Source organism: Gracilinanus agilis, chromosome 2 (genome assembly GCF_016433145.1).
Source record: "Gracilinanus agilis isolate LMUSP501 chromosome 2, AgileGrace, whole genome shotgun sequence".
Classification (NCBI taxonomy): Eukaryota; Metazoa; Chordata; class Mammalia; order Didelphimorphia; family Didelphidae; genus Gracilinanus; species Gracilinanus agilis.
Genome location: NC_058131.1, coordinates 616,552,425 through 616,563,561, shown reverse-complemented (window position 1 = coordinate 616,563,561; position 11,137 = coordinate 616,552,425).

Sequence of the window (11,137 nt, the reverse complement as noted above, 5' to 3'; positions counted from 1 at the left end):
ATATATATATATATATATATATATATAAAATTAAGGGAATCTGAAGTCTAGATGATCTACCTTTTTAACTTTAGATCTATGGTCCTCATAGGTTCTTGGTTCTTCTCCTTAGAGGGTAGTTAGGTAGTAAAATGGATAGAGCAACAGGGATGGAGTCAGGAAAACATTTTTCCTGAGTTCAAATCTGTCCTCAGACACCTACTAGCTGTGTGATCCTGGGCAAGCCACTCAACCCTGTTTACCTTAGTTCTTTATCTTTAAAATGAACTGGAGAATGAAAAGGTCAACCACTCTAGGATCTTTGCCAAGAAAACCCCAAATGGAGTCACAAAGAGTCAGACATGACTAAACAACAATCTATTCTTTACAGGAAAGCAGAACATGCCTCCCTCATCTGTCTTTCACATATCTGAAGGGAATGTTATATTCCTCACACTTTTTTCTCTTTTCAAAGTGGACTGTCCTTTGGTTCTTCCTCTCTCTGCTAATTTGATTTGTTTCTATAGAAATCCTATATCTTCTTTGAAGAATTAAATCAAATTAGTCTCCCACATGACTATCTCTGAAAGGAAAACAAAGAGTTACAAAATAAGTTTTGTCTGACTTCATAAACTGCCAGTATTAATGGGTTATGACCCCTCAAGCTTCGAGATGCTGATAACTTTTGGTGTTCAGACTTAGGGAGGGAAGATAATCATGAAATTTTTGAATATTTGCCACAAAATGGAGATGCCTTTATGCTCAGTAGAACTCAATTTAACCAAATATTTCCTAAATTCTTACTATAATCAAGTTGTGGTATATCTTTGTAATGGAATAATATTCCACTATAAGAAATGACAAGATGATCACAATAAAACCTGGAAAGACTTATATTTAGTGATATAAAGTAAAGTGAGCAGAACCCAAAAAATGCTGTACACATTAACAATATTAGTTGCTGTGAATGACAGCTTTTATCAACAAGGCAAGGATTCAGGACAACTCTAGGGACTTATGACCAAAAAGGCTATCCACTGTTGTAAGAGGAACAGATGGAAGATGAGCTCAGATTGAAACATAACATTTCTTATTTTATCTCCTCTATGAACTTTTCTCTAGCATAATCAATATGTGTTTTGTTTCACAATTTGATGAATATGGGAATATGTATTATATGGTAATACGTGTACAATATATATCATATTACTTGCCTTTGGGTGTGGAGGAAGAGTGGATGGGAGAGAAGGAACATGGACTGCAAAATGCCCTAAAACAAATATTAAAAGTTATATTGATGTGTAATCTGGAAAAAAATTAAATTTATTATGAAAATAAAAGTTTTAAATTTAAAAATAATCAAAGAACCCAGGGAAGTCAATAGATGGAAATCAAGATGGGGAGTAACTTAGATTCCTTTGGCTTCTTTGGGACATTCTAAAAAATATTCCTACTATATATAATTATAATGTGAATGTGGTAGTATGGCATAATGGATGGAGAGTTAGTCTTGGAGTTAAGATGACTTGAGTTTAAGAACTTCCTCTGGCACATACTGGTGGTATCAACTTGAGCAGCATGCTTAGCCTCTGACTGCCACAGGCAGCATTCCAAATCTCTCATGACAATGTGCTTGTTCTGGCAGAGGGAACTTCTATAAAAGATCCCTACACTGACGTACTCACATCTGCTTAAAAAAAAAAAGAAAGTAAGGAATTATGCCAAGGGACAAAGATGCAAAATTAAACAGTGCTTACCTTCAAAGAGCTTCCATTTGATGGACACAAGGTCTACCCAGATAAGCATATGCAAAACATATCCACAAAGTAATTTCAAGAGGGAAAACACTTTAACAACTAGTGTTGGGGTGAGGGGGTGCAGAATCAGAAAAAAAAACCCATATATGAGGTTGCTCAAGAAATGTATCTTAAATTAAGGAAGCTAGAGATTCCGAGAGGTGGAAGGACTAGGTAATACATTTGAAACATGTAGAAATGAATAGAGGGAATGGATGTTCGAAATGAAATGAATGACCTAGTGGTAAGGAACACTATTTGAGCTGCTTCCAAGAAAAAGTTATTTATAGGTTCATTTGTTTATAGTCCCAGGTGTCTGCTGACTTTGGATTTCTGTGCTTGCATCCTTCATTCTTTGTTTAGCTTTCCAGCTCTCCAGTGGGAGGTGAAGATATATGTCTAAAAGTCACACATGTAGAGTGATAGAATTTTAGATTGTTAAAAATAGGAAATATTGTCTCATCTAAGCCCTTCATTTAATTTAAATTCATATTATTATTTTCATTTTTCTTTATTTGGAATTTGACAAACATCAATAATTATGAGGATTTCCATTTACAAAAAACAGGAAAAGAAGTTTGTATTGGAAACCTAATTCCCACTACATTCACCTTGTTTCATTCTTTAAACTGTATACTAAAATCAACATCTTAGTTTTAAAATTACCCTGGTTGCCTGTGACCCCCTCTGAACCTCCTTCTGATTTATGTATTCTTTTTAATATTTCATTGACATTCTCTTCTCTTTTTTTGAGGATAACACTATCACTACCCCCTTCCTTCTTCCTAATTCTCTCCCCAACACCACTCCATTCTCTCTTATAAAAAATAGTTAATCCAAGAATATTCATACATTGGCCATATCTAAAAATGTGGTGGTATAGTCAAAAAAGGAACTGTTGGAATCTGAGTGCAGATCAGAGCATGCCATCCTCCACTATATTTCCTTCATGAGATTTCTATTATATGTATGGTGTGTGTCTTCTATCATGACATTAGCAAAAGGGAAAAATGTATTACATGAAAGTACAGATATAATCTATATCAGACTATTCATCGCCTCAGGGAGGAAGAGAGGTAGGGAGGAATAAAATCTGAATTTTAAAATGTCAAAAAAACAATTGTCAAAAAGCGTTTCTATATGAAACTGAAAAAATTAAAAACAAAAAATATTTCCTTGAAAGAGAGATAAGAAGATAGTGTGACTGAACAAACACTACAATATTTAAAATTTGGTAATAACATTATCCCAAGTGGTCCAAGTGACAGTTGTACTTGTAACATAGGAAAAGATAAGGTGTTTTTTTTTTCCTTCTCAGTCTAATGTTTTCCTTCTGTCAAGTTAAAGGTGTTTTCAAAAGTATAATTTTTTAAAATGTGGGTGGAGGACCAAAATGACATCACTGGTGATATCTTTTGATTTATGCATAAATAAGATTCAAATGAGACAGTGTAGCACAACTTAATTGACCTTTTTCTCACTTCCAGAGTCATCAAAGTCAAGTGGCAAGACAAAAATCAAGATGATTGGTGAACACCTGAGATGCAGTAGATGATCTTGGCTTCTTTATGTCTAACCAAAATCTAAGTGCTCCATAGCATCAGTTTCCACATGGCCATTGGAATAAATTATTCTCATCAATAACTTCCACTGGGGGAAGTTTTTACATGCCTGGGATTTGAGATCTGTTGTTACCTTCAACCTAGTTTAGTCTGCCTGCTGAGATGGTTTATCACGGTGTGGCCACTATGCATGCTGCAGCTTCTTGGAACCACAGGTGAGAGCTGGGTGGCAGGTAGACACAAAAGAATGAAAGCAACCCCGAAAGGGGGTCAGCAAGCCCTCACACCAGAGGTACTTGTCTTCTCTGAACACCCTGTTTGCCTTCTAAGTCTATTACTTTCCTGTAAGGTGGGAAGCATGCTTCAAGATGAATCTTCTGGTGTCACTGCTTGTCTTTTAAATGTTTTAGTCATTGAATAAATTGCTCTCCTCTTACTCTTCACTCCACTTTGTACTTAGTTCATATTGATCTTCCCTGGTTTCATCATAATCATTTCTTATGGGACAATAATAAATCATTGCACAGTTTCAGTTAGTCATTTCCCAATTAATGAGCAACTTCTTGGTTTTAGTGCTTTGTTACAAAGAAAAAAAATACTATTAATGAATATTTTTGTATATAAAGGTCATTTCTTCTTTTATCTGTTTGGGTTATATGTTCAGCAGTGGTAGTACTGAGTCAAAAGTTATGCTCATTTAAATTACTTTTGGGGTTTGGTTCCAAATTCAGGTCCTTTATTTTAAAGAAGAAGAAATTGAGTCTCAGAGAATAAGTATGGTTTCCCAAGGTAACACAGCATCCAAAACACATCTAGAAACCTGATCTCATGGACAATCTGTTTTTTCTTGCCTGGTCTTAGTTACCCACAAGGTGAATGAGTCTACACTCTCTAAAAGGGAGGAATCACCACTAATTTGCTATATGATCTTGAACAAGTAACTTACTCTCTTGGGGACTCAGTTTCCCAACATGTAAAATGGAAAGTAGAATTAGGTGTTCATAATAACCCCCTGCCTTTGAAATTCTTTATTTCTATGCCTTATTTAAAGGATATAGAAGAAAAGGGAGCCCAACCTGTTGGAATAGAATGGAACTGACAATTTGAGCAGGAAGCATCCTCAGAGCCCCTTCACCACCCACCTGTCTCTGCTCCTACTCCTGTTGTCTGAATGAGGGGAGAGTTTGATCAGTAGGCAACCAACATGCAGCTAATTAGGAGGCACGAGGCATAGCGAAGATGATTAGCTCATGATGAGCGCACACCGCCTGGAGTTGCCTTGTTACCATTATAAATAGATTAGATGTTGGGGAGCGTCTACATTTTCCCCCGCACTGAGAAGAGATTCAAGTTGACAGGTTGAAATAGGGATGTGTCAGGCGGAGCTGTATAATCGACAAAGATGAACTGTATTTCTATACCCTCATCTCTATCTTTCTCACTTTCTAGCCATCCCACCTCCCCAGGATCAAAATGTTCCAGCTGCCAGTGGGAAAAGCCCGGCAGTTCCCTAACTGAACCTTTAGATTTGAGGACAGCATGAGCGTATCACTGGAGAACGGCAAGGACCAGGTGTACTGTTTATAGAGACAATTATGTGCTTCCCAGGTGACTGTACGTGGAAAGCCTGAAAGATTAGTGACAAAAAAAGAGTCTGTTCAGTTCCTGTTGTTATTGCAGGCATCCCCCCTCCCCTTGGTCTCCACCCCATTGGAGTAGGTGTCCTCACAACATGGATGGAACAAAAATAAGAACTAATTATTAGGAAGCTAACAGCATGGGAGTGAGGTTGTGTTTGGTGGAAAGAGGTTGTTGGGAGGACGGGGCTCCATCCAAGTGGTTCCAAGGAAAAATTGGATCAGCCAGGAAGTTCAGTTCCAGTCCAGGACAAAAATGAGCAGAAATGTCACCCATAAGCCACCAGGTCTCAGAGGGTGGAATTTATCAAACCCTGGAGAATAGGCAGCTGCCCATCTAGCCAAAGGAGGTAGAATACTAGGGGGTGAAAGAAACATGCTTTACCGACACTCAAATGCTTAGCTTTTACCAGTAAGGGTAACCAAGATTTAGACCTCAAGGGCCTTGGTTCATATTAACATTTCTTTTTAGTGGTGAGGAGAGGGATCAGTTTGGATCTTTGATTTTATGTAAGAAAACCCCAGTGTGGAAACTCCCTTCATTAACACAGATTAACAACTTATCTTATTGAAAAATACCTGGTGCAACCATCAGGAATATGATTGATTGCCCATAGTCATATAGCCAATGGCCAGGTATGAACTGATCAGTCAGAGGAAACTAGCAAGAAGAAACCTTCAAGGACATTTAGTCCAACACTCTCATTTTACAAATGGGGAATCTGAGGCAGAGAGTAGGTAAATGACTTGCCCAGCATCATGTCTGAGGCAGGACTTAAACTCATGTCTTCCTCCTTCCACTGGATCAGATAGGTTTACACTCCTACCAAGCGGCGCAACTGGACTTTGATGTGAAGTTCTTTGACCCCAAATACAGAATTCTTTCCACTGTACCATATTCCTGATTCCAGAGTAGCCCTCTATTTGCTACACCATATTACCTTTGATTTTCATTGATATAAGAAACCTTCAGGGTAGAAATTCCTTCCACCACAATAGATTAGCAATTTATCTATAACTTAGAGCCATAAAAGGTTACCCAGGACACCAAATATTTATTTGACTTATGGTCATAGAGTATGTGAGGCAGGACATGAATTCACAGATTATAGGAAAAGAGATCTAGAGTTTCCTCTAGTACTTCATGATTAGAATGCACGTTTTTTTTTTAATTTTAAACCCTTAACTTCTGTGTATTGACTTATAGGTGGAAGATTGGTAAGGGTAGGCAATGGGGGTCAAGTGACTTGCCCAGGGTCACACAGCTGGGAAGTGTCTGAGGCCGGATTTGAACTTAGGACCTCCCGTCTCTAGGCCTGGCTCTCAATCCACTGAGCTACCCAGCTGCCCCCTGAGAATGCACGTTATTTTTAATATCTCATTTGATCCTAAAAAAAACCTAGTGAGGAAGATAGACAATATTATCTCCATCATGCAGAGTAGGAAAACAAGACTTACAGAATTTAAAGAGATCTGTAGAGAGTCACTGATTCCTTCTGTTCAGTGGGAGAAACATAAGTGAAATCCTAGTTTTCTGACTTGTCCAATCCTTTTTCCACTGCCATGTGGAATTGATTACAATGAGCTTAAAGTATCAATATTCTCTGGAACCTGGGACCAAATGACGGAAGGCATGTGTGTCTATCACAATATATTTTCTTCTTCTCAGATCTATGTTTTACAGAAATGGGCAAAAATAATGTTCCCTTGGCATCATTCTTATCCTGTGACCTAGAGCTCTAGAGAAAGGCTATGTCCAGAATATGCCTGGACTACCTAAATTAAGATTCTACTTAATGACTGTTAGATCTGGGGCCACTTAACTTAGTCACTTAACTTCTAGACCACTTTACGATTTTAACTCGAGGAGAAGATGTCAACTTTGGAGAGGGAGTTTTTTTTTTTATCTAGGATTTATTTCCTTTACTAATGAAATCACAGGTCTAGTCATTGCCTTTTATCTGCCTTGACAGAGCTCAGAAAACTTTGAAATCTTAATACCCCAGTATTCACCTGTTAATATATATTTTTCTATCATTGGTTTTGAGACAGAGCCCAAAGGACTCTGCACAGCTGCAAAGGTCACCATAGAACCCATTTTGAAAGGAAAAAATGCTCATGTTTGTGGACACTTCTCAAAGTGCAAGAAATCTGAGGGGCCAGGGATTCAGAGAGAATATGAATTTTCTCAAAGTTTCAGCATGGCTTGCCGTAAGGGAAGCCCATATTGGATAAATTTGTTATAGAAACTGTTTCACTCTGTGATCAGCCTTACTTTTCACAAGGTATTGAGCCTTCCCTCAGACCCTGATAAAAAATGGTCACTGTTCATCATTTTCACCTAGCCCATGCAAAATTAAATCAGACTGATATTAAAAAAGCAATAAAAAGAAAAGAAATAGTTTCAGAAGGGTCTAGACTCAATGGGAAGATGAGTACACAATCACAGGGAACTCTAGAGCTGGAAACGATCCTAGAGATCACATTAGAGACAATTGAAAAAACTGAAGAAGGAAAATGATCAAAACATGATTAAAATCCAAGCCCTACCTTTCAGATTAATGCCCTTTCCTAAGGGCTAGGACATATCCTAAGAAGTTTTCTTATTTCTTATCAGTTCTTTCTTCTTTGAAAAGTGAACTCATTTTGCCCCTAGAAAAGGCAGTGGCGGGACTAAGATCAGAATGCTAGTCCAGGTCTGCCACACAGTTGTGGGACCAGAGACTCGGATTCTCTCTAAGATTTCACAGGATATTGCAAGGACTTTGGTTCATAGGAACATTTGGTTGTGATGATTGAGGAAGGGGATAGGGGAAAATGAGGGTCCTGGGCTATGATTTCATTTATATAAGGGCTATTTTTTATAAGCCAGTGTAATTTGTATCCATGTCTCCACGGTGGCTGGGAATCAATGTTAGCTATACTCTAGGCAATGCTGGATTTCACTTTGTTTTCTGGCTTCCTACTATATGTCCCTTCTGTAAAATGAGAAGGTTAAATGAGATTCCCTATGCCCATAAGGTCCGTTCCAGTTGGTTCTAACACTATACATTTTACAAATCTTGAATCAATTACAGGTTTCCACAAATTCTATCCCATCCTCTTCCTAATCCTGAGAGAGGTAAAAAGATGTTTGGGGTTTAGGTTCATAAGGGCAAAAAACAAACTGGGATTGGCCCCTGGTTCTTGGAAAAAAAAATCAGAAAATGTTCATAGATTCTAAATCGGCAACAGTAATAGTTCTGGATTTGAAATCAGAGATGTGAATCCTGAATTACCGATTACTACTTAGGTAACCAAGATGAGCCCCTACATTTCTCTATGACTCAGTTTCCTAGTTCTGATTGGATAGGTCTGGATGAAGGATTGTTCTCTTGTGATTCATCTGTTTCTCTCTGGCTTCTTTTCCCAAAGCTGGAAGACATGCAACTCTATATGATAGGGCCAAGGATTGGCAGCTGCCACTCAATTAAGACTAAATTCAATTTGATGGGTGAGGGAGAAGCACTGGGATGGCATTAAGTCAAGAGTTATTACACCAATGATTCATCTGGGCTATGGCTCTTGTTCAATGCCTAAGAATCTATCTATCTATCTATCTATCTATCTATCTATCTATCTATCTATCTATCTATCTATCTACCTATCTATCCATATATTGCCATCCCTTGAGAGGTGGTCAAAGGAAGTTAAGGAAAAAGGAAAGCCTTTATATCTAGAGCTGAAAGTTTCAGGAGCAGTGTTTACCTTTAAAAACCTAAAAAATGGTATCACCGATTTAGAGCTAAAATGATCTTCAGAGATGGTGGAATCTAAACCTCTCAAGAAAAAGGAGGCTTATAGAAGTTAAATTATTTGCCCAAGGTGACACAGCTACTAAGGGTTTGGATTTGAATTCAGGTCTGTCTGACTCCAGAACACCTAGGTGGCACCATGCTTAGAGCACCAGACCTGGAGTCAGGAAGACTCATTTTGAGTTCAAATCTGACCCCAGACACTTACTAGCTGTATGACCCTAGAAAAGTCACTTAACACTGTTTGCTTCACTTTCTTCACTTGTAAAATAACTATAGAAGGAAATGGCAAAGTAGCTCATTATCTTTGTCAAGACAACCCCAAATGGGATCACAAAGAGTTAGACATGACTGAAAAACTACTAAACAGCAACTTTCTGACTCCAAATGAAGTGATCTTATCTTGTGGAAAACAGAAACAAAGAATTTCAAAATCAGGAGAACATCTAGTCCAACCCATAGCCCATTACAACAGACAGGTATTCATCAAACCTTTGTTTAAAGACTTATAAGGGGGGAACTGATCACCTCTTAAGACAGCCCAGGCCACTTTCAATAATGAATTCAATCAATCTTTCCACTAAAGTAACCTTCTCTGGCTTGAATTTCCTGATCTTTGAAATGAAAGATTAGAAATAGATTATCTAAGTGATTGTAGTGAATAGAAATCGGGGCATTAGGAAGACCTGAGTTCAAATGTTTCTTCAAACATTTAATTGTGTGACTTTGGGAAAAATCACAACCTTTCTTTGCCTCATTTATTTAAGAGAAAGTATAGTTAGTAGTTAGGATCCTGGGCTGGAAATCATAAAGATCTGGTTCTAGATCTGTTATGATTAAAATTAAAATTCTCTGGAGACTGTATCTTCATTTATAATTATGTATTAAATAATAAAAAGTGGGCCAGAGAAAGAAAAAGCATCAGTCCCATGTGGCCAAATGTTCCCTTTGCCTGAGCCAGACTGCGCCTGCGCACCTGTGTTCCCTTAGCCAGCCCTAAGCCAGACCGCCTGTCCTGGCACACTCCTGGCTGCCTCCTCCCCAGGCAACTGTGCATGCAAACGATGAGCATGCTAGTGCTCTCTTAGCCACCTCCTAAGTCCATGATTCAAAGCAAAGAGAACTACTTCCTTCCTCTATTCAATTTATGCTCCTTGTGCAACCCTATTTCTGAGATCCTCTAATTTGGAAGTCTCTGGCCTCAGTCCAGACTAGGAGTCACCAAGTGGTCCTTAGAATGGCTGCACAGCAGGGCTACATTATCTCCTAGCATGGTAGGGAAGCTGCCACCCATCACCTCAAGAGAGATACGGTTCAGAGGTAAGATCTTTTGCTTTAAAATCCAAAGGTTGTCTCAGGGTGTCAAAAAAGAGTAAGGGCTAGTGTTAAACTTCCACAAGTATGCATCCTGCATCATACACATGCTCGCTGTATATGTGTCCCTGGATAATTCACTTAAGCATTTTGTGCCTCATTTCCCACATTTGTAAAATGAGGAGATTGAAAGCAATAGATCTAAAGATACCTTCAAGATCTAACATTGTAGGATTTTAGAATTTTCAAAATGTTTTTTATTTCTATCTGAGCCTCACAACCACCCTTAGAAGGAAATAGGGCAAATATTTTTGTTTTGTTTTGAGATTGGGTCTTCTTATCTCACTCATTCAAGTAGGGCTGCCACTCATGGGCCCGGTTTCACTACTGAGTGACTTAGGAGATTTAGCTCCATTTCCAGCTTAGGCTGGTTTGGCCATTCTTAGGGAGTCTCGTGTCTCCCCAACTTGGGGTTCATCATATTGGTACTGGACTTAGTTCTAGCAACTGTTTGATTTATCCCACTACAACTCAATACTCTTGAGCTCAAGCTATCTGCCAGTGTTATCCTGTCTGATAACATTAACTGCAGCTATGTACCACCACACCTGGCCCAACTATTATTCTAACTTTTTAGATGGGAAAGTTAAGAACCAAGAGAGGTGAAGTCATATACACAGGACAAGTTAGAGTCAAAAACAAGATTAGATCACAAGTTTACAGATTCATAGTCTACTCTTACATGTTTTTGATTCAGGTTCCATTGGACTGAATGGACCAAATTTTCTCATTCTGAAGAAATAAACAAGGTATTTGGGTTGGAATTTATCTTTACTCTTTTAAGTTAAGGTGTTGCTTAAAATAATAATTGGAATAGCAATAGTTTAAGAATAGGATTTACATAATCCTTTAAGTATTATAAATGCCTTTACAGATATTTCATTTTGTCATCACAATCCTAGAAAGAAGGTGCTATTATCATTCCAATTTTATAGATAAGGAAACTGAGGATTTAAGTGACTTGCCCAGGGTCACACAGCTAGTATCTGAAATGA